Source organism: Perca fluviatilis, chromosome 23, assembly GCF_010015445.1.
Source record: "Perca fluviatilis chromosome 23, GENO_Pfluv_1.0, whole genome shotgun sequence".
NCBI lineage: Eukaryota > Metazoa > Chordata > Actinopteri > Perciformes > Percidae > Perca > Perca fluviatilis.
In genome coordinates, this window is record NC_053134.1 from 21,557,809 (window position 1) to 21,580,016 (window position 22,208).

Here is a 22,208-nt window from a genome sequence, read left to right on the forward strand (position 1 = left end):
TTCTAGCTGCTACGTTTGGTTGAGCTCGTGCGCTTCCAGTTCAGTGAGCTTTGGTTAGCTGTAATTCAAAAAAAGGCAAGGCAGTTTGAAGGTTAATGTTTTTGTGTAGCTGCAGATCACTTGGTTGGACAACTGAACACAGGTACTCGTTGTTTTAAACATTAAGAGTATTTTGGGTCAGAAGGTGTAACACTGGGTGTACATACTGGCCAAAAAGATCTCACGGATTCGGTATAAGATCTCACTGTTCCCTAGTTGCTTTCTTTGGCTTATCCTCCTGCTCTTCCTGTTTATTCTCCCTCTTAATTTGCTCCTGGGATCTAAGGTGGCTGAGGCGAGACTGGGTGAAAGGGTTAGAGGTTGCTAAAGTTAAAATGACATCTTTGAAGAGCAAATGTTGGCAACATTTTGAAGTCTGTTGGCTTGTGTAGTCTTCCTCTGGTCTATACAGACCACAATCCAATAACTTTGGTTGAACTCTTTGCATGGCCCAAACCACAGGTTGATGGCATGGACTGCTTCTGCCCATCCTGACAGATATTCTGTCAAGAGCACCTTGCTCTTAAATGTTGGCTGTACCACTGTGTAATCTCTCTACACTTCTGTCTTGTCACTCTTAAATGCTTCAAAGCAGAGTTGGAGATGGGTGGGGGGCTCTATAGAACATGATATAGTCAGATGGGAATGAAAAATGCTTGTATTGAATGTTAGTCTATGAGGTTTTGAATTTTGAATAGCTGCGGTCTGCCGGTATTCCCTCACCGCATGTGTCTTTTTGGTTTTGCTTGTTACAACATTTCCACACACCCATACATGCATGCATACACGACTGATTACTGACTTCCACATTTCTTCTATTCTTTAGTATTGTTTTTTTTTGGTAAATAAATGCCTATTTTAAGCGCATACCTCATCTGGTCTCCCATCTTTGTTGAAGCCCATGAACCAGGTTGCCGTAGCTTAAAGTTGAAATAAAAACATATCTTGTAGAATTCCATTTTAAATCACTGTATTTTCTTTTACACTACATTTAACCTAGAAATCCTCCCATCCAAGAATTCCTAAAATCTGATACATTAGCAGCCCCTTGATATTTTAAGGAGATCCCCATGGTCATAAAGAACCAAGGCCTGACAACGCTGATGTTTAGTGTTGGCTCATATTCAGCTGCACATTTCTGAATCTCAGGCTGAACAGACTTGCCTCCAAAGTAGGCACACGCACAAGTGTTTAAGTCAGGGCTGTCATTTATCACCTCACAGGTACAGTAGGTGTGTTTCAAACCAACACCTACAGTAATACATCATGTTTTTCTATTCATCATGTAGGCTTATGTATGTTTGTAATGAATTACTGAGCACTGTACAAGACACGTCTGTCTCATGGTCTCCCAGAACAACATAAATGCTAACATCATCATTCTTACAATATATTTATCTTGTTCGCCAGTTGGGCTACATCCACACTATTAGGTTTTATTTTTGAGACAAAAAACAACTTCTGTCCACACAAGAGTTTTAGTTCCAGTGGCAGCACTAATTTCAGTTCATATTAACAGATCTGACAACGCATATCCAACCCGGTCACACGCCAGGTCCTGAAATAGTCACGTTATTTTGATTTATTAATTTGTGTACAGGTCACGATTTTGACGTTTATTTCGTGTACACGCCACGTATTTTGATCGTTTACAGGTCACGATTTTCGAACCTGCTCTGGGGGACGGAACAACGGGGAAATGAGGCGCCACACGCCGGCCACAACAATGGGACGGGCCGCCACTCGCGGGACACGATCCCCGGGCGCAGGGGCACACAACAACGGGGAAATTAAACGCCACAATAACGGGACGGTTATGGTTAGGAAAAGATGAACGGAGAAAGGAATCGTCACACGTGGGGCACGCCGACAACAGAGGGACGGTTGTGGTTAGGAAGAGAATAACGAGGAAATGTCCTGCAACACCGGTCTCCGAGGTGAAAGTCCTGTGTTTTTTGACCCATCCACCACCCTAGCCAGCCTCCCTGCGCGGACTTTCGCCTTATCAATACTACTCGCTACCGTAATCGTTCTGTGATCACGAAATATGCTTCCCATTGAAATACATTGCTTTAATATTCGTAATCGCCACATGAAATAAACCAGATTTACGTGTCCTGTCCACGACTCAATAGATTCAATAACGTAACCATATCACGAATTGCCATTAGACCAGACTGGCATATCGCATGCACGTGCCGGTGAAAACAGTAAGCAGATTGCCCAACGTTACTCTGCCGTTCAAAATCATGGATATTGGATGGAAGTTGAAAATACAGAAAAATTCTTTGGAGAAAGAACAACAATGGCCAAAAGTAAGACCAGGGATTTATTAGCTTGGACCAACGACGAGGTGGAGAACTGCTACTAAAAGGTATGTAAGCCTATACCAAACCGAAAAGACTAAGTGACGCGGCTGTCGTTTTCCAAAGTCTCCGTTTGTGCCCGTATTTTCAAACTGAAACAGGGTGTGTTCCTGTTTTTAGGGGCTCAGAAACCCCACAGTAGTGCAGACCCATGGTATAGCAAAAGATATTTGTTTTTTAACCAAAACTTTGTAGTGAAAAGCCTTAGTTTAGCATGTTAGCATGCTAACATTTGCTCTTTGGTACAAAACTACATTAAGCAAAATCAATAGGATTCATCCTCTGGGGACCATCAACATTACTGTACCAAATTCAAGTTTTCAATCTATCAAACAGTTGTTGAGATATTTCAGCCTGGACCAAATTTGCCATTCCTTTGAGCCACATCCCGCTAGCATGGCTAAAAACCCACAAGTCAGATCATACAAGCCAATGTCCCAAATGCTGAGCTGATGTAAAGTGTTTATTTACGTAACACATAAAAAGGAGCCCTAGCACATGCCTTCTGGCTGAGCTTGGACGGCTCCAATTTATGGATGTACGATACGTGAGCCGAAATAATAAGTCTGCAGAACTCCCTAGAGAAATCAGTGAGCGGGACTGGCGAACGTTTCACTCTTCTCTCACCACATTTCTGATGTCTGACAACATCTTTAGCAAGCTTGCACAAGCCCAGTATTTCCAGATAGATTTCAGAGTGGTGATTTGTCATTTTAACCGGAGGACCTTGGGTATTTTATCTGGCCTGCAACCAAAATGGACATTGAACTGTTCAAACCATTTACTGTACTGACTGTCACACTTGGAATATTTATAACAAAGGGCCATAAATCCACAGAAGCAGCAGTGCAGGCTGTTTCATTGAAATTCAATAAATTGAGCATAAAAAATGGCAAACGTTCAGTACAAAAGCTAACAAAGCTAATCTTTGTTCCTTATTACTGACTGATCCAATGAGGACAACCGCAACTAATAGGTTCTGTATGCTGAAAAGTTTTAGAAAAATTCTTGGAAAGCACACTAAAAACCCCAAACAAAGAACAGTAGTATAGAGCACAACTATTTTGATAATTGATTAACCGGTTGGAGTTATTTTTTTCTTAAATGTGAATATTGTTCTAGTTTCTTCTCTCCTCTGGGACAGTAAACCGAATATCTTGGAGTTGTGGACAAAACAAGACATGTGAGGACGTCATCTGGGGCTTCGGGAAACGCTGATCCCCATTTTTCCCCATTTCCTGACTTTTTATAAGCCAAACAACTAATCGAGACGAATAAAAACACATTAATCGACCATTAAAATAATCATTAGTTGCCGCCCTAGAGGACGCTGAAATTCCAGGATAATTCAAAAAGGCAAACGGACATTGCTGTGAAGGATCTAGTATATTATATCACACTGCAGTTCGAGCCAAAGGCACAAAAAAAACACACTGACAGAAACTCTGACTTCAGTACACAACATGTTGGCCTTTTGAACACAAACCTGGTATGTCCTAACCTTGTTTGTGAAGCCGTGGTTTTCGGACCCTCGCTCTGATCTTATCAGTTAGTATTGATCTGCCTGCCCTGATGACGCCAGCATCTTGCTTTGTAACAATATGTCATTCTTTTCAAGCTCAAGGTTTCAACCTTGACTTTAGTAGAAGGAGGAGGACACTAGGGCTGCATGATAGGGGTGGGGAATCACCAGAGGCCCCACGATACGATAATGCGATATTTTTGCAACACAAACCTAACATATTGCCATGGTATTCTGCGATATATTGATGTTTATTCCCCTTTTTTCGACATTATGTCCCCAAAGGAAAACTTTGTCAACATCTGTTTTACCTAAAAGGATATATTTCTCTTTGTTCATTTCACTTCAACGAGTCCATCCAGTGGACTGAAATAAAGCAATTGATTATATTATTCTAGTACCCAAAAAGTAAATTCTCAAGTGCAATTTATATAATAAAAGATTGATACTTGACTTCCGTGTATCAATACAGTATTGCCACAGATAATCGTATCGAAAATATCCCAATAACGATTAGGGCTGGGAAAAAAAATCCAAAATCATATGTATCGTGTTTCTTTTTTTTGCAACAATGTTTATTATATTATAAAAAAAATATATTCTGTTCATACAGTACCGTTGACACTACATCATATCCGTTTCCAGCAAAACAGAGCAAAAGCAGAAAATGCAGAAAATCCATGTTATGTACTTCAGTACAAATGTCAGATTTCTTAGAATTTTTTTGAAATGTGTCATGATATATTGTCTCTAGAAGTGTATTATTCAACTTTTTTTTGTTAAAGAAGGAAATGAAAATCGCAATACAAATGGAATCGGCGTCCATGTATCGTGAAAGAATCGAAGCGGGACAAAAGCATACTGTCCCCAGCCCTAATAGCGATATTACTTGCGATAAATAAACAGATATTAAAGTGCACTCAGTTCTGCAGCTCTGCTGCTTTCAGTATTCTGCTAAAATACAACAAATTGCTTGTTGATTTTAAAACAAATGAAAGGAAATCATTCTTGAATTAAACAAATTGAACATTGAATATAAAAGACAGCCCTAAAAAAAGGAACGACGGTTACATTTTAAAGTGCAGTTTTCTACTGATATTTTCCATTAACTAACACAAAAGAATAGTGTCTTTCTCGATGTGTCGCAGCCTTTCCCAATGTCTTTATTGTGCCTGTTGATGATAATTGTGCAGCCCGAGAGGACACAGGAAAATGGCCCTAAGAGGATTTTGTCTATTTAAAAAAAAAAAAAAAAAGATTTAAATGACTTCAGTTTCTGTTTGACTAAAACAAAGTTCATCCTGTGCTCTTTTTCACAACGTGCCCACCACAAAAACACCACATCAGTGTAATTTGTGAGCACTCGGCCGCTGCCTTTGTCTAAATATCTGAGTCACCTATACCAAGACGTCATTGGCCACCGAGCATTTGGGACAGACGGCTCCTTTGACAGAACACCGCATTTAGAGAATACTTTTCTTGTTTGCAGCATGATGAACACTGGCCAACACAGACCAGGACAAACAAACAGTCTGTACAGAACATTGTACATTTCCAAGTTTGTTAGTGAAGTGCAGCGGGGTTGTTATACACCGAACTAATCTGACTGCTTATTTACCCAGGGTTGACATTTTTATATCCTCTAAAGAAAGCATGCAGTATTGTATTTTGAGTCTGCCTTTTAAAAAAAAGATATTTTGTGGGTAGGAAAACTTTAAACTCGCAACTCGACTGCCAAATAGGGCTGTGCAATTAATCAACTTCTGATCGCGATTTGGGCTCCTAGCGATCACATAAAACAATGTAATTGAGAAAAATGATTGTTTTGCGAGTTGAGTCTTATTTATTTTCTGTGTTCTGAATGACACGGATTTATGATACAATTTTTTTTTGATATAATTTATTTTTGTCCGTTTTGTATTTGTACGATGTATTTATTTGACTTGTTTTCAAAAGATGTGTTTAACATTTGAGATATATATATATATATATATATATATATATATATATATATTTGTTATTTTAAAGGGGAAAAGTATGAAGCGGAAATTTCACAGTTCAAGGTGTTTTCAGTGTGAATTTGTTTAACTTTTTCTCTGTTTTTTTAGGTTCACTAAATGAGGAATCGTGTTAAATAATCGTGATTTCAATATTGAGCAAAATAATCTCGGTTATGATTTCCCCCCCCCCTTCTTTCCCATAATTGAGCAGCCCTACTGCCAGGACCCTTTCTACAATCTGTAGCCGGTCAAATTAAGTGCAGCAGAAGCTGAATAGCATTTTTTTTAACATTATGCAAGTATAAATACATAAATTAGGTCAATTTAATTATGCAAAATGGGTCATAAGAATGCACCGAATGAACTCATTATCCTCTGTGTGTCCGTTGAGACGAGACAGTGTTGGGACTCTTACTCATGTCCCGTTGCATCAGCGGCCCTGCACCTGTCCTGCTCTGTTATCCAGAGACCTGTTAGTTTTTGAAACACTTTACCGAGTGACAACTAGACACTGTAATGACGTCACCGATCGCTAAGATGTTATTGATCGCAGTTCTAATTAATCAATACTGATGCGTGTTGGATTCTGGTTCACATTCTTGGCACATGTTCCTGTTGTCTTTGTTCTTGTTATCGTCCAAAAAAGGTTTGATTTGTTCGAGCCGGCCGAGTTGAACATGGACACTAGATGCAAATTGAATTCCTATTATGAATAATGTATAAAAATATAGGACCAGAAAAGTTTTTAACTTCTTCCTACCCTTTTTGAACATGAACAATGTTATTTGAGTTGCTTATTTTTTGTTTATATGTTGCTGAGAATCCTGTCTGTTTTTTCTCTTTTTATTACCTCTAAGTTTTACGTTTTTTTTTTAAATGACATGTTAATAGCTAAAACAAGCCGTGTTTTCAGTTTGGGATGCCGTTTTGTGCTTTATTTTTTTTTATTTTTTGTTTAACGTGATGAAAAAGTATACCTATAAAGTGTGCAAGTTAAATGTTGCAATGTTTTTGCAACTGGTTTTTACCTTTACTGGACGCACACTATGATAGAAGCACATACACCCTGTAGTTAATAGAACTCACAAGTTGTAAAAAAGGTTTTGTGTAGTGAACTAAGTGCTCGAGCAGCTGTGTCTGCAAACATCCCTCCATGTTTACAGGATCTTCAGCGAGACATTGAACTACCCGCGGCTGACCCCTGACCTCCACGTGGAGGCTGAGTAAATAACAGACTTTCACTGCAAGGATCAACACATTTCACATTAAAGGCTGCTTGCAATACATTGGGTTTTGATCACAGATTCAATTTCTGAAAAGGATTTATTTTGCACATTTCGTTTTGCGAGTAGACTCTTTTTTTCTTTCTATTTTGTATTGTGTTCTTGTCCCCCTGGAAAACGCCGGTAGACAATAACCTTTTTTTGTTTTGTTTCATAAAATGTAACAGAATTCACGAGCGTGTGGGATGTTACTGCAGCCCCTGTTCTAACGTCACAACTTAGAAGCCGGCAAGCCCGAGTAGTCAAAGGAGTGGCTGTAAAACAGTGGATGTTCATTTCCCATAAATTCTTCGCAATAAAAGTCTCTCGTTATTTCGTTAATTTAAAAGCTTTTATTATGAAGCAGCAACACCAGTATATGTTGGGTCTTTATCAGTAGTAACTTAACACGACTCCTATAACATGAAATGGTAAAATTAAGCAGATATGTGGAAGTACAAACAAATAGTCGAACATATTCCACGCATACCGCCATTGGACGCAGAAAAGTTACGTCCTACGGCACACCGACACACTGTAGGCAGTGCTTTTTCATTGCACGTTTCTGTAATAACGTATGATTTAGCTTAAGAGGGACTTCAAAAAGTTGAACGGGAAAAAGTATTAAAGCTTAACGAACATCTGTTACATTCAAGCCGTCGCCAAATGAGTTGCTACAAAGCTAATTAAGACAATCAGCTCCACACAACTCTCTCTGGATTTCTCAGTATGGCTGTGTTCAGAAGATTGTGGCGTCCGACGACTTTTCCCGCGCAGAAACTCCAGTGAAGATAATGACCTCTTCTGAAGAGTCCATCATGTTTTTTTTTTTTAATCCTCCGTGTCCTCCTTGGCTACTAGCAACTGTGTGGAGGAGGGGTGGGGGTGGTGCGCGATCACGGAAGGCTTGTATCATGTGGGCGTACTGACAGTTTTGTTGTCATTACTTAGAATTCCTCACGGGGGCGACAGAGACTATCTAATAACTAGGGAAATTTCACAGTTCAAAGTTTTTTAATGTGGACGTGTTTTTTGAAGTTCACTAAATGCAACATCTTTCCGAAAGTCAATAAGTAATCGTGTTAAATAATGAGCCCTGGTTCACATTTGAAAAAAAAAAAAAAAGCTCTGATGCACATGGTTAATTTGTGACCATTACAAGTGTACTCAATGCAGCTTCCACGCCATTGACTTATGCAATCCCGCAGGTAAAACAACAGGCAGCTGCTTACATTCTACAGAGTGCCACCTTCTCAGGTTTTAACTCAATGTGTTGACAGTGTCTTGGAAAGCTGCCAGATGCTTCTTCCCATCTGCGCCCCTGCCTCACTCAGTACATTTACATGCACACCAATATTCCACTATTATTCCAAATATGACAATATTCCAAATTTGATCCAGGTCATGTAAACAGCATATTCCGGTTGGATATTCTATTGAATGAGGCCTCTTTCCGAATATAGCATTTTCTGATTAAGACACATGGGATATTCCGGTATTATTCGGGTTTTAGAGCCATTGTTTGGACAGCGCATTCGGAATATGCATCTCAATCGGGCGGTTTTTCTGCATGGTCAGCTTTGTGCGTTGCTATGGTTTCTGTACACAAACCAACCAGCCAACAGTTTGCAAGGCTGCAGACCCAATAAGAAGGAGAAACATGACTTGGATGTCAACAGGGTTTTGGATAAGCACAAACATCGCCTTTTCAAGAAGCTGGTTGAAGGAATGAAAGACGGACACTGTGTTCGCACGCTCCAATAATCCGCCGCTGCTGGAAAACTTTGAAAAAAATCCTGTTTTGCACGGTTACACGTAAACGGTAATATTAGTGGAATATTCACCTCCATTAGCCATGTAAACAGCTTAGTCGGAATATCGTCTTTTTCGGAATAAGGACAAAAAACAGAATATTAGGTGCGTGTAAACGTAGTCACTGTGTCTTTGTGTGCGTGATATCCACTCCTTTCCAAACTGTCTCGGCATCTGGCTCGCACATCATTTGCTCATTTGCACCATGACTTACATCAGCCCGCACCAGCAGCAGCTGATGTTGTACTGATGTCATCAGGGTCACCTCAGCTTGGGCTGGAGAATTGACCAGAAAGCCCGCGTTACAAACTTGGAGGCGCGGAGTTTGAAAAATGTAGGCATATAGCAGTCAGGGAGGGTTGAATGAAAGACACTATCAAGATGCATTATGGGAAATGCAGCATCCATACTAAAGACTAAAAGTCAGTACATTTCAGTTTAAGCTAGGGCTGTGTAATTAATCGAAATTTTAAGCGCTAAATTACTATTTCGTATCCTAACGATCACACAAACTCTTATTTTGTCTCGTGTTCTGAAGGAAGAAAAAGAATTTCAAATGGCAAAAGTATTAAGGGGAAATTTCACCGTTTCAAGGTGTTTTCACTGTTGACTTGTTTAACTGATTTGCTTTTTTAACTTCAATAATTGCAACAAAGTCCGTGAGTAATCGTGGTAAATAATTGTGTTCATGTTTTCTTTTTTCCATATTCGAGCAGCCCTAGCTCATGCTTCTTCAATTTTGACCATTCTTTTTTATTTGTCCCTTGCGTGTCCCCCATCTATGTGGAAGTGCAATACTATATGGCTGGAGTGACCCCTTAAACTAGAGGGCTTAATAATGCAATTTAACAGATTACAAGTCAACTTTAATCAATTTCATTACACCTTATTTACTCCAAACTCCTGTTCTAAAATGGGTAGTTGCAGTCAGGCAATGTGACTTTACACTTTCTTTAATAACTGACATTTGTGATCTTTCTCGTTTCCTGTTTTTTTCATCCCTATTTAGGCACATTTCTTTAAAGAAAACCGTTTTAGTGTGTTGACAGTGTTTTCAAAAAAATAATGTGAGAGAACTCTGTGTGTGCATGCATGCAGCTTTTACTAAAGCGCCATGAGTTTGCGCCTCAAAGCTTTACAGCTATAGTGCGTAGTTTCGGTCGCCCCCATGAGGAATTCTAAGTAATGACAACAAAACTGTCAGCGCGTCCACATGATACAAGCCTTCAGTGATCGTGCACCACCCCCACCCCTCCTCCACACAGTTGCTAGTAGCCAAGGAGGACAGGGAGGATTAAAAAAACATGATGGACTCTTCAGAAGAGGTCATTATCTTTACTCAAGTTTGTGCACCAGGCGCCACAATCTTCTGAAGATAGCCATACTGAGAAATACAGAGAGAGAGATGTGTGGAGCTGATAGTCTTCATTAGATTTGTAGCAACTTATTTGGCAATGGCTTGAATGTAAGGGATGTTCATTAATATCAAAAAGTTATGCACTAAAGCTTTAACATAACCATAAAACACACCGACTTGGGTATTATTACTGTATTAATGATACTGTATTATTGTATAGAGCTGCAAAGATTAATCGTTTCATCGGTTCTCTGCTTCTTGAATGTGAATATTGTTCTAGTTCCTTCTCTCCTCTGTGACAGCAAGCTGAATATCTTTGAGTTGTGGGCAAAACAAGACATTTGAGGACGTCATCTTGGGCTTTGGGAAACACTCATTGTCATTTGTCACCAGTTTCTGACATTTTATAGACCAAACAACTAGTCGATTAATGGAGAAAATAATCAACAGATTAATCGCCAATGAAAATGATCGTTAGTTGCAGCCCTGTTACTGTCTAAGTGTAGAAACTTAAAAAGCTGTCTGACAAAGACATAGGTGGAGCTTCGCTAAGGGAAGACATTGCCAGATCCCTTCGAACTGTTATGTAAGTAAGGTGCACAGAGAACAGAGCGGGTTTTGAAAGTCACTGTGTGGCAACGGGGTATTTTTAGCAGTCAGAAGAGCAATGATAGAAACTGAACACACCACTTAACTGTACCAAAGCCAAGATATTCTCTTGGCTGAGTCTAGTCTTTGTTTTCAGCCTATGGGCAGTCGCTCTGCTGTATGTGGCTGCGATCATGGGCTGTCACTTCAAATGCTTAACTTAATAGTGGCTTAAGAGGATAAACATAAAGTATTACAGCAAAGAAAGTGGCAACAACTGAGCATGTGTATGAAAAGTATCCAAGTAAAGGCACGTTTTGGAAATCTCCACGAAGAGCAAAAGGATACCCTTCTGTTTTAGGCTTAGGGCAGCAACATAACCGTTATTTTCTCGAATAATTGATTAGTTGTTTGGTCTATAAAATGTCAGAAAATGGTAAAAAACGTCTGACAGTGTTTCCTAAAGCCGAACATGACATCCTCAAGTGTCTTGTTTTGTCCACAACTCAAAGATATTCAGTTTACTCTCACAGAGGAGAGAAGGAACTAGAACAATATTCACATTTAACAAGCTGGAATCAGAGAATCTTTGCTTTTATTTCATAAAAAATAAACCGATTATCAAAATAGTTGCCGCTTAATTTAATAGTTGACAACTAATCGCTTAATCTTTGCAGCTCTACTACTACTACAGCCATACTAATACGTTTTGCTATGTTTACGCTTCGCGTCCACATTATTCCGACGTTTTCCGAGCCCCTAAAACAGAGACATTTGGAAACATTGCTGACCCCTGTTATTGCTATTTCTTTCTCAAAGTGATTCCCAAGTAATTACATAATCAAACAGAGGAAGACTACATTCAACAACAATACATTTGATGAGAAAGGGATGACATAAAAGAAAGAAAAATCTAGTTTTTGTGGTGATACTGAGGGTAGCCCATCATGGAGTTAAGTTAAAAAGAATATAAAAAATATTTCCAACCAGAGCATGGCAGCAGTTTGAGCCTGTACGGAAGAGGACTAGGGCCAATGTGAAAAATGTATTTGAGTTCTGAGTTTAAAGTCTGAATGCTAAGAAAGAAGTCAGAAGTTTAAACTCAGAATTCTGAATTTCTTCTCAGAAATCTGACTTCAAACTCAGAATCCACATTAATTCCAGCCCCTGAAACTGAATTTAAACTCAGTTTTCTGACTTTTTTCTCAGAAATTAAACTCAGAATCCCAATTATTTCCGGCACTTTCCGAGCCCCCTTAAACTGACTTTAAACTCAAAATCCTGACTTTTCCCCCCTCAGAATTCAGACTTTTTAAACTCATTAACTCATATACATTTTTCGCATGTGGCCCTAATCCTCTTCCGTAAGCCTGTGATTACAGTCATAACATATTTATTAGCCCTCAGTGGGCCCTGCAGCAGGCCACACTCAGCATGCTACTGTCTGTTGGCTGTTACATAAAGACATGCCCCATATTATACCGTTATGCATATTCCTCCTCTGTTTATCCCTTCCAAATAACTTAAACTCTATGATTTGTGACTTGCATAGACGCTGGGAGCAGCCACAAAAGCAGCCTAGCCTAATATGATGCAAACTGGAAAACAATAATAATAGTCGCCTTTGTGTCAGTAAAGGCGGAAAGGCAGCACAGTATGAACACAACACAACGTGCAAATTGGGAGTTTTCGAACCATAGCATCAACTGGTGCCTTCAGTGCAAACGTGTAGCCTGTTTGTGAACGTAAAACGACAGTAAATGAACCCCGTGCGCCAGACTATTAGAGCCTGTTTCTCTTGTGGAAATACAGACGCGTGTTTGGCGCGTATACCCTGCTTTCTTGACTACAGGCAACACCCAGAGGAAGCACTCCACAAACAGCTGCTGTTGCTCTTTCTCTTTTGAGTGTTAGTTTGCAAATATGAACGTATCTGAGAAAAAACTACTAAACTAAAAGTCAAGGAGGTCAAAAAAATTTATAAATGGGAAACGAGTCTTTGGAAAACTCGCGCACAAGCTTTGTTTTTTTTTTTTATTTTCCTACGTTTTCTACATTAGCCTGTTTAAAAAAAAAAAAAAAAACTCTCGATTCCGTTTGACATCAAAGCAACCGTCCGAATCAAAGCAACCCGCCGTCAAACATCAAAATAAGGAGGCAAGTCATACTCGCGGGTAGATTTGTAAAAAAAAAATGTAATAAATGTAGGCCTAAAGTGTAATAGATATGTAAATGTTGGAGGGGCTTACCTAATGTTTCGGTGGAGGCGGACAGCTGCAGCAGCTAGCAGGCGGACTTAGTGGAGACAAGAGTTGGAGACCCTTTCCATTTAACAAGCGAGAAGACTGAGTGGAAATTTCCATCTGCCATGTGATGATGCCGGACTCCCGAAGCGTCGTGTTACACCGCCAATCATCGCTGGGGGCTCCTTATTCTCTCAATCACCCCCTTTCCCTTTCAGGTAGGCTATCGTTTGGCAAGAAACCTAAGCTGGGGAAACAGCTTATATTGACTTAAAATGACATTCTAAAGTGGATTCGTTCGGTCTAATTGTTCCCTTTTTTCATATCAAATGCGTTATCTTAAGATAGAATAATCAGTATGCATGTATATACAGGCTATAAAGGGTGTTTTTGCAACGTTTCAGATAAAATGAAAAGAGAAGGTTTATTTAATGATTGGGCCCGTTTACTGACTGGGATCCTTTGTTTACATTCCGCCCGGCCACGTTGTTTGCTGCACTCACTGCTCAGATGCGTTCAAGGGAAAGTAGGAAAGGAAAGGAGTCAAAACAGCTACTTGATCATAACATGAACTGTATGTTATGATCAAGTAGCCTGCTCAAGTATTGTAGCCTACTTAAGGTTTTTGTCTCTGTAACTTTACAGTCAGTGGTGGAAGAAAAATTCAGATATTTAAAGCAGCAAAACCACCCACTTTGGTATTATTACTGTATTAATGCTACTGTATTATTGTATAGAGCTGCAATTCCGAATCTTCCTTTTGATTCCGGTTCTTATCGATTCTCGATTCTGATTCTTTGAAGGGTGGAGTTGAAACGGGTCACATCCTTATTTGACAGATAATATTTTGATTGAATGGTGATTTACAGTTTTACCGGGCTTTTTCAGCCACACTTTAGGGCGCGTTCCAGGCAACCCGTAACTCGTGTTTTCACAACCTTCTACCCGTGAAAGTGCCCTGGAACGGCAGTCAAACCCATAACTTACTACACGTGAACTCGTACCAGATGGTTGTACTCCCAGTTACAGTTTTTAACGTCACACACACATAAACAACAATGGCAACCCCTGTTGATGCTGTACAGACGCCTGTGATTAACGGTGAGAAATATAAATAAATAGACATAAATAGGCAACGTAAAGTAATTCCGCACATTGTAATCAAAACAATACGCATACGATTGTGTACTACTACAGGTTATGTTTATTAAAGGTCCCATGGCATGAAAATTTTCACTTTATTTTTTTTAACATTAATATGCGTTCCCCCAGCCTGCCTATGGTCCCCCAGTGGCTAGAAATGGCGATAGGTGTAAACCGAGCCCTGGGTATCCTGCTCTGCCTTTGAGAAAATGAAAGCTCAGATGGGCCAATCTGGAATCTTCTCCTTATGAGGTCATAAGGAGCAAGGTTACCTTTGGCCCACACATGAGAGAGAGACATCATGGCTTTCAAACAAGCATAGTGGCAGTTGGTCAAGGCCACACCCCCACCCTCCACCTTGCCCCTCTCTCCTCCTCAGTAGCTACAGAAATTGTTAGGTAGCCGCTAGCTAGCCAGCTAGAAGGGTTTGTCGTGACTTTGCCTGGAACACTACCAAGTCGTGAGTCGTGACTTGAAGTCGTAACTTACGGGTTAAAAATTGTGTGTGGAACGCAGCATCAGAGCGGTTGCTTACTGTGCTCCATGGCTGCAACACAACAAGCGCCTGGCCACTAAACCACCAAAACTTGCGCATGTTAAATTTGGAACCGAGCATCAAAACGGAAACCAAATTTTCCAAACGATTCCAATAAAGAAACAATTCCACTGGAATCGTAATTATTGAAACGATTCCAAGTTGGAACCGGTTCTCGATGCCCAATCTTAGTCAACAGCTGGAATGGAGGTGCAATAACTTGCAAGTTTAGGAGCGATTATTGGCCAAACTGCTTTTTTGCGGTCTAACAAATTTCCTCTGATTGTATTTTGTATTAACGAAGATGCTTAGAAGGAAATGTATCGGAGTAAAAATATACATTTTATTAAGGAAATGTGGTGAAGTAAAAGTAAAATTTTTGTGAAATACAAAAAACAAAGTAAAGATACGTGCAAATTCTACTTAGTAATAAATTATTTGTACTTTGTTACATTACAACACTTCTTAAGTACCATGTTTGTATAACTTGATAGTCAGTGGAAGAAGTATTCAGATATTTAAAGCAGCAAAATCACACAGTAGAAATGCTTTGTTACAAGTATCCTGTATTTAAAATTGTACTGAAGTAAAAGTAAAAAAGTACTAGCACTATCTTTCACTCAGGACAGATGTTAAAACCAGGTCAGAACATGGCCTCAGATATTTCATATGTGGAAAGCAAACTCAGTCTCTGTGCATCACCAATGTTTAAAAAAAACTGAAATCTTTCATGTAACTTAAAGGGGTGATAGAATGCAAAACCGATTTTACCCTGTCATAGTTGAATAACGACAGTTCGGTGGGTAAATAGGACATACATAGAAGCTCAAAGTCCCACTGACACCCCTTTACTATGAAAATCTCATATTTTGAAACTGCCGCTGAAAACGGGCGAATCCCAACAAAGCTGAGTTGCTTACGCAAGCGTCTCAAAATCCGGAACCTTAAGAGAACAGTCACGCCCCAACATTTACATAGGCTACACAACTGACCTGAGATCAGGTAGTCTTCTGAATCTAGCTAGATCACGCAAATCTCTGCTATTCCATTACAAAATTCACTTCTGAAACTTTTTTATGCGAGAAATCAACCATATAAAGCTCAAATATGGGCCGCTTTACAAAAAAGGATGGCTAATTGCAAATTTTCTCCGACTGTGTGTCGGAGTTTAGTGCCGGTGTTCTGTCGATGTAGCATACTTTGTCAGAATAGCATACCGGAAGTTTAGTTTTATAGCGGGGTCTGTCAATTTGGCCTACTTTGTCAAAACAGCATACCAGTGTTTGTGAAGGGTATGCTGTTTTGATAACCCCTGGTTTAATAAAAGAAATACAGTTTATAAAGGGGTATGCTGTTTTGATAGCCCATTTTTTAATAAAAATACAGTTTCTATAGGGGTATGCTGTTTTGATAACCCCCGGTTTAATAAAAAAATACTTTATTTATAAAAAGGTAATGCTGTTTTGATAGCCCATTGTTTAATGCGATATAACAGCCCGGTCTCATGGAAGTTCGTTAATTGTGACGTTATTTGAATCTTGATGCGGTTCACGGGAGACGTTTTTGTCGGTTTTCGTGGACAAGACGAAAAATGTAAAGTAATGTATTTCACCAGCGGCGCTCGCATCCGGCTTATGAGATTGCCGACGCGCCTCCGTCCCCTACCCGAGAAAATAACGGTATAATTTACAAGTCCTAAAATAACGTTACATTTACGTAAAAATAACGTTACATTTACGTAAAAACAAGACAAAAGACAACTCCGTCCGCGGAACGTATCGATTGCGATCAGTTACGAACTGCCGTTACACTTCCCCGCCGCGGAGACCGGGTTGGTATATATAATACACCAACACTTACCGCTTGTAATCTTAGGTATGCTGAAATGATGGTTTAAATTTAACGCATGCGCAATCCCAAATGTCACTTCGCGTGCGCATTAACCGGAAGGTATCCCATTCTGATGGGTATGGTGTTCCGTTAGAACACCGGTGTTGGTGCTGCCTGGGTTGCTACATCGCCGCCCTGACCGCAGTGTCAGCGAGCTTGTTACGCCCGCAATCTTTTACGGCAGCCCGCAGGTTCCAGTAAATCTTATAATGGGTATGTGTGTTATTTGTATGTGAGTTATTTAATCAAACAATCGGGGAAATAAAGCCTCTTCAAACTGTAAATATAATTTAGTTATGGCGACAGTGTAGCTAGCTAGCTGCGGTATTTCCCCATTTTATTGATGGAATATTGCGAAGCAGCTGGGTCCTACAAAGACGCGCCCTCCGTTCATAAAAATGCCTTAAAATCAAAGTTATTATAGTTATGCCGGGCAGCTGGCGCGGAGCCCGTAGTGCAGTATCCACAAAGGGTGACTTTGCCCTGGGTATGGAGCCCAGCAGGCTGCGCTTTCCGTCGGACTGTGTGGAGCTCCTAAAGTCCGACGATCTTACCAAATTTCAATTAGCCATCAAATTTTTGTAAACGCGGCCCATATTTCAGCTTTATATAGTTGATTTCTCGCTTAAAAAGTCTCAGAAGTGAATTTGGTAATGAAACATTGCAGTGTCTGGAATATGAGATTCTGTCGCCTTCTCTAATGTATGTGTATTGGGGATTCGGCTCAACCAATCGCGGGCGTGCTCTAATATTGGCGTTATGGCAAGTCGCTCAACCCATCAGCGCCAAGCTCATCTAAATATTCATGACCATACCATATTTGGAAGAAAAGCTCTTGTTACAAATAGGGCCAAAACACAGGGATGCATAAGGGCCAATAAAATATCAACCAGGCCATTTTCAGCCCAACCAATGTTACATACCCCATTAGGAGACCATAAGGAACAGTGTGAAATACCCTATATAATCATTCTATCACCCCTTTAAAGTATTGGGTAGGGTACAATACCGATTATTAGTAGTTATGGTGCGTTCTTTTTGTCTTGTACATCGACTAGCTAGGTCGTAACGCGTCACATCCGTGTCGAAAAACGAACGACGGCCGGGTTGTTGCATTCTTTTGTCACACAATACTACGAGTCGGAGAAAAGATGGATTTTTGTAACATTTTTAGTAACATTTAGGATTCTATTCACCCAGTTATTGACATATTACACACATATATTTCACAGTTTGATACATGAAAATTACGTTTTGATTAACGTTAACGTAGGCTACTGCTGTGCTTTCTGCTCAAGACTCGGCTTAAAGCCATTGTTGTCATATAGCAACCGAGCGTCTCTAGCCAATTTCAGCTGCACAAGCTACAAAATAACTAATTAGGCGGTATTTAACTCCTAATAAGACTGTAGCGACATGCCTATAGGTAGCAGTATACAGCGCTATGTGTACGACTTCTTCATTTGGTTACAACAAAGACAAAAGTGCTTAAAATTGTAGATAACCACAATGTTTACTACGTGTGATGCACGACGTAGCCATCTTTGAAAGTGAGCTCGGGGTCCTCTGAGTTCAGACGACTTGACGAGTCGTAAATACGACCTCGGGGGCGTTCTTTTTACTCCGGAAAACAACTCGTAAAACGACTTCGGTGGACAAAAAGAATGCACCATTAGTAAAACCGATAACTGATTTTTGGAACCAATATGCATTTACAGTAAAAATGGAAATCTTTAAGTCAAAATTAACATTTTGGAATGTTACAAACTCCAACACAAAAGTTTGTTTAAATTCTTTGAGCAATTATTTAATGAAACTGAAACTTTAAACATAGTACACAGTCAATAAAGTCACACAATTAGCTTCCTGAAGTTTAAACAGGCTAACAGTTGTTTGCAGGTGTTGCAGACTGCTTAGGCCGGTTACACACTGGATGCGTTGCGCGACCGTGTCCGCTGCGTGGCGTGTCCGTTTATATTTCGGCTCCCATGTTAACAGCTTCGAGCTTACACACTGCCTGCGTGACACTCGAGCCGCACCGAAAACGCGTGCCTGCTAGAAATAGGGCCGACGCCTATTTTTCACACGACACCCAAGCATGTTGGAAGCGTTTCCAGTTAAAATAGAATAGGAAAAGATGTTTATATGTCGTTTAGACACAAATACATATTAATAAATGACATGTTCATGTTTGAAAGTCTCTAGGTTTTGATATAAATGTAATTTTAATTAAAATCGATTTTCTAATATACAAAATATTCTGTAGCCTATTTGGCCGTCAATACTGCCGACGTTGTCTTTGCTGTAATCAAATCAGTATATATATATATTTATGTTTAACATGGTATTTCATTTTATCAATGGGAAAAATCTGATTTGGGTCACTTTGGCCTGCAGTCTGAACGTAGCCTTAGTAGAGCTGAGGGATCGTCACACTCACAGCCATTAAGACGGCACATGGACGGCATGCCTTTCTTCTTCCTTCTTGGATTTCCAATTCGTATCTAATGTTCTCTGCTACTTCCTCCTCCTGTAATCACAGGGTGGAAAGCGGAAGCTGATGTCTGCTTGACAGCATCTGCACACATTTTTTCACCTCTCTCCACGCCAACAGAAGTTTTAAAGCAGTCTGCTCCCCTGTGAGTGCCGCTTTTGACGGAGAAGATGCTATTCGGAGCAGACCTATTATGTGTTAGCTGCAAATTTTGGTATGAATTGAATTTAAAATGGATTTGTGTTACATTATTACAAATTTGCACAAATCCATTTTCGATGACCACAAATGATCATTTTATGAAACATCTGGCCCCCCTGCACACAATGAGCTCTACTGTACATTGATATAATAATAATAATAATAATAATAATAATAATAATTATAATAATAATAACTTTATTTGTATAGTACCTTTAAAAAGAATAGTTTAAAAAGGGATTTGACAGAGGAAATAAAAGCCCATTAAATCAATATGCATACCCATATATACACATCATTGTAAGAGTGAAAAAGGAAAGATGGGTCAGCAATAAAGGACAGAAAAAATAAAATCACGATTCAATAAACAAAATCAAGTTAACGGGTGATATGGGGGGAAAAAAAAGATACCGTAATGAGAAAGACGATAACATGACGGAATCACACAAAAGCAGGTCTACAAAAATGTGTTTTAAGAAGTGGTTTAAAAGAAGGTCACTGATTCAGCACCAGGATCCAGCCACTTGTTGTTTCTGAGGGGCTTGAACACTGTAATATCTTTGCCTCACCCCTGCATTTCATAAACTTCATATGAATCAGGTCTGATGGTGATTAGGTGTCTGATTGGCATGATTTCACCAAGTGGGCTACATGAATCCCAGTCGCATGACCGCAAACATTGACCAGATGTGTTTTGGAGCTGCAGCTGGAGACTCAGAGGGAACTTTTTTTCCTGCCGAGCCAAACAATAATATAATATCACAAAACAAGTGAATCGCTGTCAGTAACTGGTTAAAGTCGCTGCCCACACAGAGAGATGGAGACAGCTGTGTATGCCACCGGTAAGCTTTCATTTGACACACAGCTGGCCCTACGACCTAAGTGCAACATGAAAACAAAGTGTCTTATGGTTACAGCTCGACTAACTGTGACGGAACACATGATAAAAGTATGTGTTCGGATCGGTTTGTGGACTGAAGGAAAGATGCGTGCCCGAAAGTGACCATATTCTTAACGTTCCAAACTGTAAACAGCCACAGTGAACGTGTTTCATTGCACCAATCAGAATAACAAATGTGGTACTGAACATGCATCATGTTATACTCTACGCTTTAATTCAGCTTTTGTTGTGATGCAGGATGAAGGAGCGACTGTACAGGAAAAAGATTTACACTGTACAAGAGACGTTTAGTCAGTTCTAACTTATGAGGTCCGCATGTCTTTTTAAAACAGGCCTGTTTGATTGGGATGAAAATAAAAACCTACAGACATACAGGCAAAAATAATCGCACAGTCCCTAATCATCTTCACAAGGAGCCACTTAGGAGTCACCAGTGGCTAAAATGTACACTGGTCTGCCTTCGACTGTTCGCTAAGCCCCACACCCTTGGTTACTGTTGTTTTCATTCTTAAAATATTAAGGCAGAAGGTAAAAAAAAAAAACATAGCAGTCTATCCTGTTACACCAGTAGTCAGGATGGCCGAGCGGTCTAAGGCGCCAGGCTCAAGGTTTGACACCTTCCTGAGTTGAAGTGATGTTTCAGAGTAATTTCACCCTAGGGTCCTTTGCACCTTGACCTCGAGCCAAACAACCCCCCCCCAGGAGCTTTTTTTTTCAGCTGGGTGTAACATTGGATGAGTTAGCGTGATCAGCTGAGTAGCTTAGTGCAGGCGCTAATGGATCCAACTGTGTAAGTTACCCCACTAATAATGCCCCAAATGATACCAAACTTCTACAGTAGTACAAATGGGTTATGCACTCATAAAACGATGGATTGGAAAGTTTGTAAGTACACCAGGGGTTTTATACACAGTACTTCTTAAAATATTAAGGTAAAATGTCAAAAAACCATAGCAGTCTAAGTCTCAGTGCAAATTTTACTAAACTGGTCCTAACAATCAGGAAATATCATCCAGCCATCTTTAGAACCACACATATGGTTACTGTCTTTGCATCCCTTCATGCTTTATGTGCACTGAAACTGGTAAATATTTCTTAAATATAAACATAGAAGGTAAAACATCATAGCAGTCCATACTATTGCACCAGTGGTCAGGATGGCCGAGGAATCTAAGGCGCCAGACTCAAGGTTTGACTCCTTCCTGAGTTAAGGGACTTCTGGTCTCCAAATGGAGGCGTGGGTTCAAATCCCACTCCTGACACTGCTTTACTGCATTTTGTAGTCCCACTGTTAAACGTAGCTTTAGCCTCAGTGCAAATTTTACTAAACTGGTCCTAACAATCAGGAAATATCATCCAGCCATCTTTAGAACCACACAGATGATTACTGTCTTTGCATCCCTGCATGTTTTATGTGCACTGAAACTTTGGTAAATATTTCTTAAATATTAACATAGAAGGTAAAAGAAATCATAGCAGTCCATCCTATTACACCAGTAGTCAGGATGGCCGGCGGTCTAAAACCAGACTCAAGGTTAAACCCTTCACCAGAGTTAAGGGACTTCTGGTCTCCAAATGGAGGCGTGGGTTCAAATCCCACTCCTGACACTGCATTACTGCATTTTGTTGTCCCACTGTTGATATAGCGTTATCCTCAGTGCAAATTATATATATGTTGCTTTCTAAAATATGAGGGTAGAAGGTAAAAGAAAATCATAGCAGTCTATCCTGTTACACCAGTGGTCAGGATGGCCGAGCGGTCTAAGGCGCCAGACTCAAGGTTAGACACCTTCCTGAGTTAAGGGACTTCTGGTCTCCAAATGGAGGCGTGGGTTCAAATCCTACTCCTGACACA

General features: G+C 40.0%; 1 protein-coding gene and 2 non-coding genes across 3 annotated transcripts in view; 2 read left to right on the top strand and 1 right to left on the bottom strand.

Annotated features, from left to right (window-relative positions):
- Positions 1 to 13,305, bottom strand: part of slc38a4 (solute carrier family 38 member 4) — a 52,489-nt gene extending 39,184 nt beyond the window's left edge. Inside the window, exon 1 of the mRNA XM_039792250.1 lies at positions 13,196 to 13,305. The gene's annotated coding sequence lies outside the window, so the exon portion shown is untranslated. The remainder of the gene's footprint in view (positions 1 to 13,195) is intronic.
- Positions 13,306 to 21,504: 8,199 nt separating this feature from the next.
- On the top strand, positions 21,505 to 21,615 carry trnal-caa. The gene is made up of 2 exons: positions 21,505 to 21,542; positions 21,570 to 21,615. It is a non-coding gene; the product is annotated as a tRNA-Leu (tRNA).
- A 480-nt stretch (positions 21,616 to 22,095) lies between these two features.
- Positions 22,096 to 22,206, top strand: trnal-caa. The gene is made up of 2 exons: positions 22,096 to 22,133; positions 22,161 to 22,206. It is a non-coding gene; the product is annotated as a tRNA-Leu (tRNA).
- Positions 22,207 to 22,208: the final 2 nt, after the last annotated feature.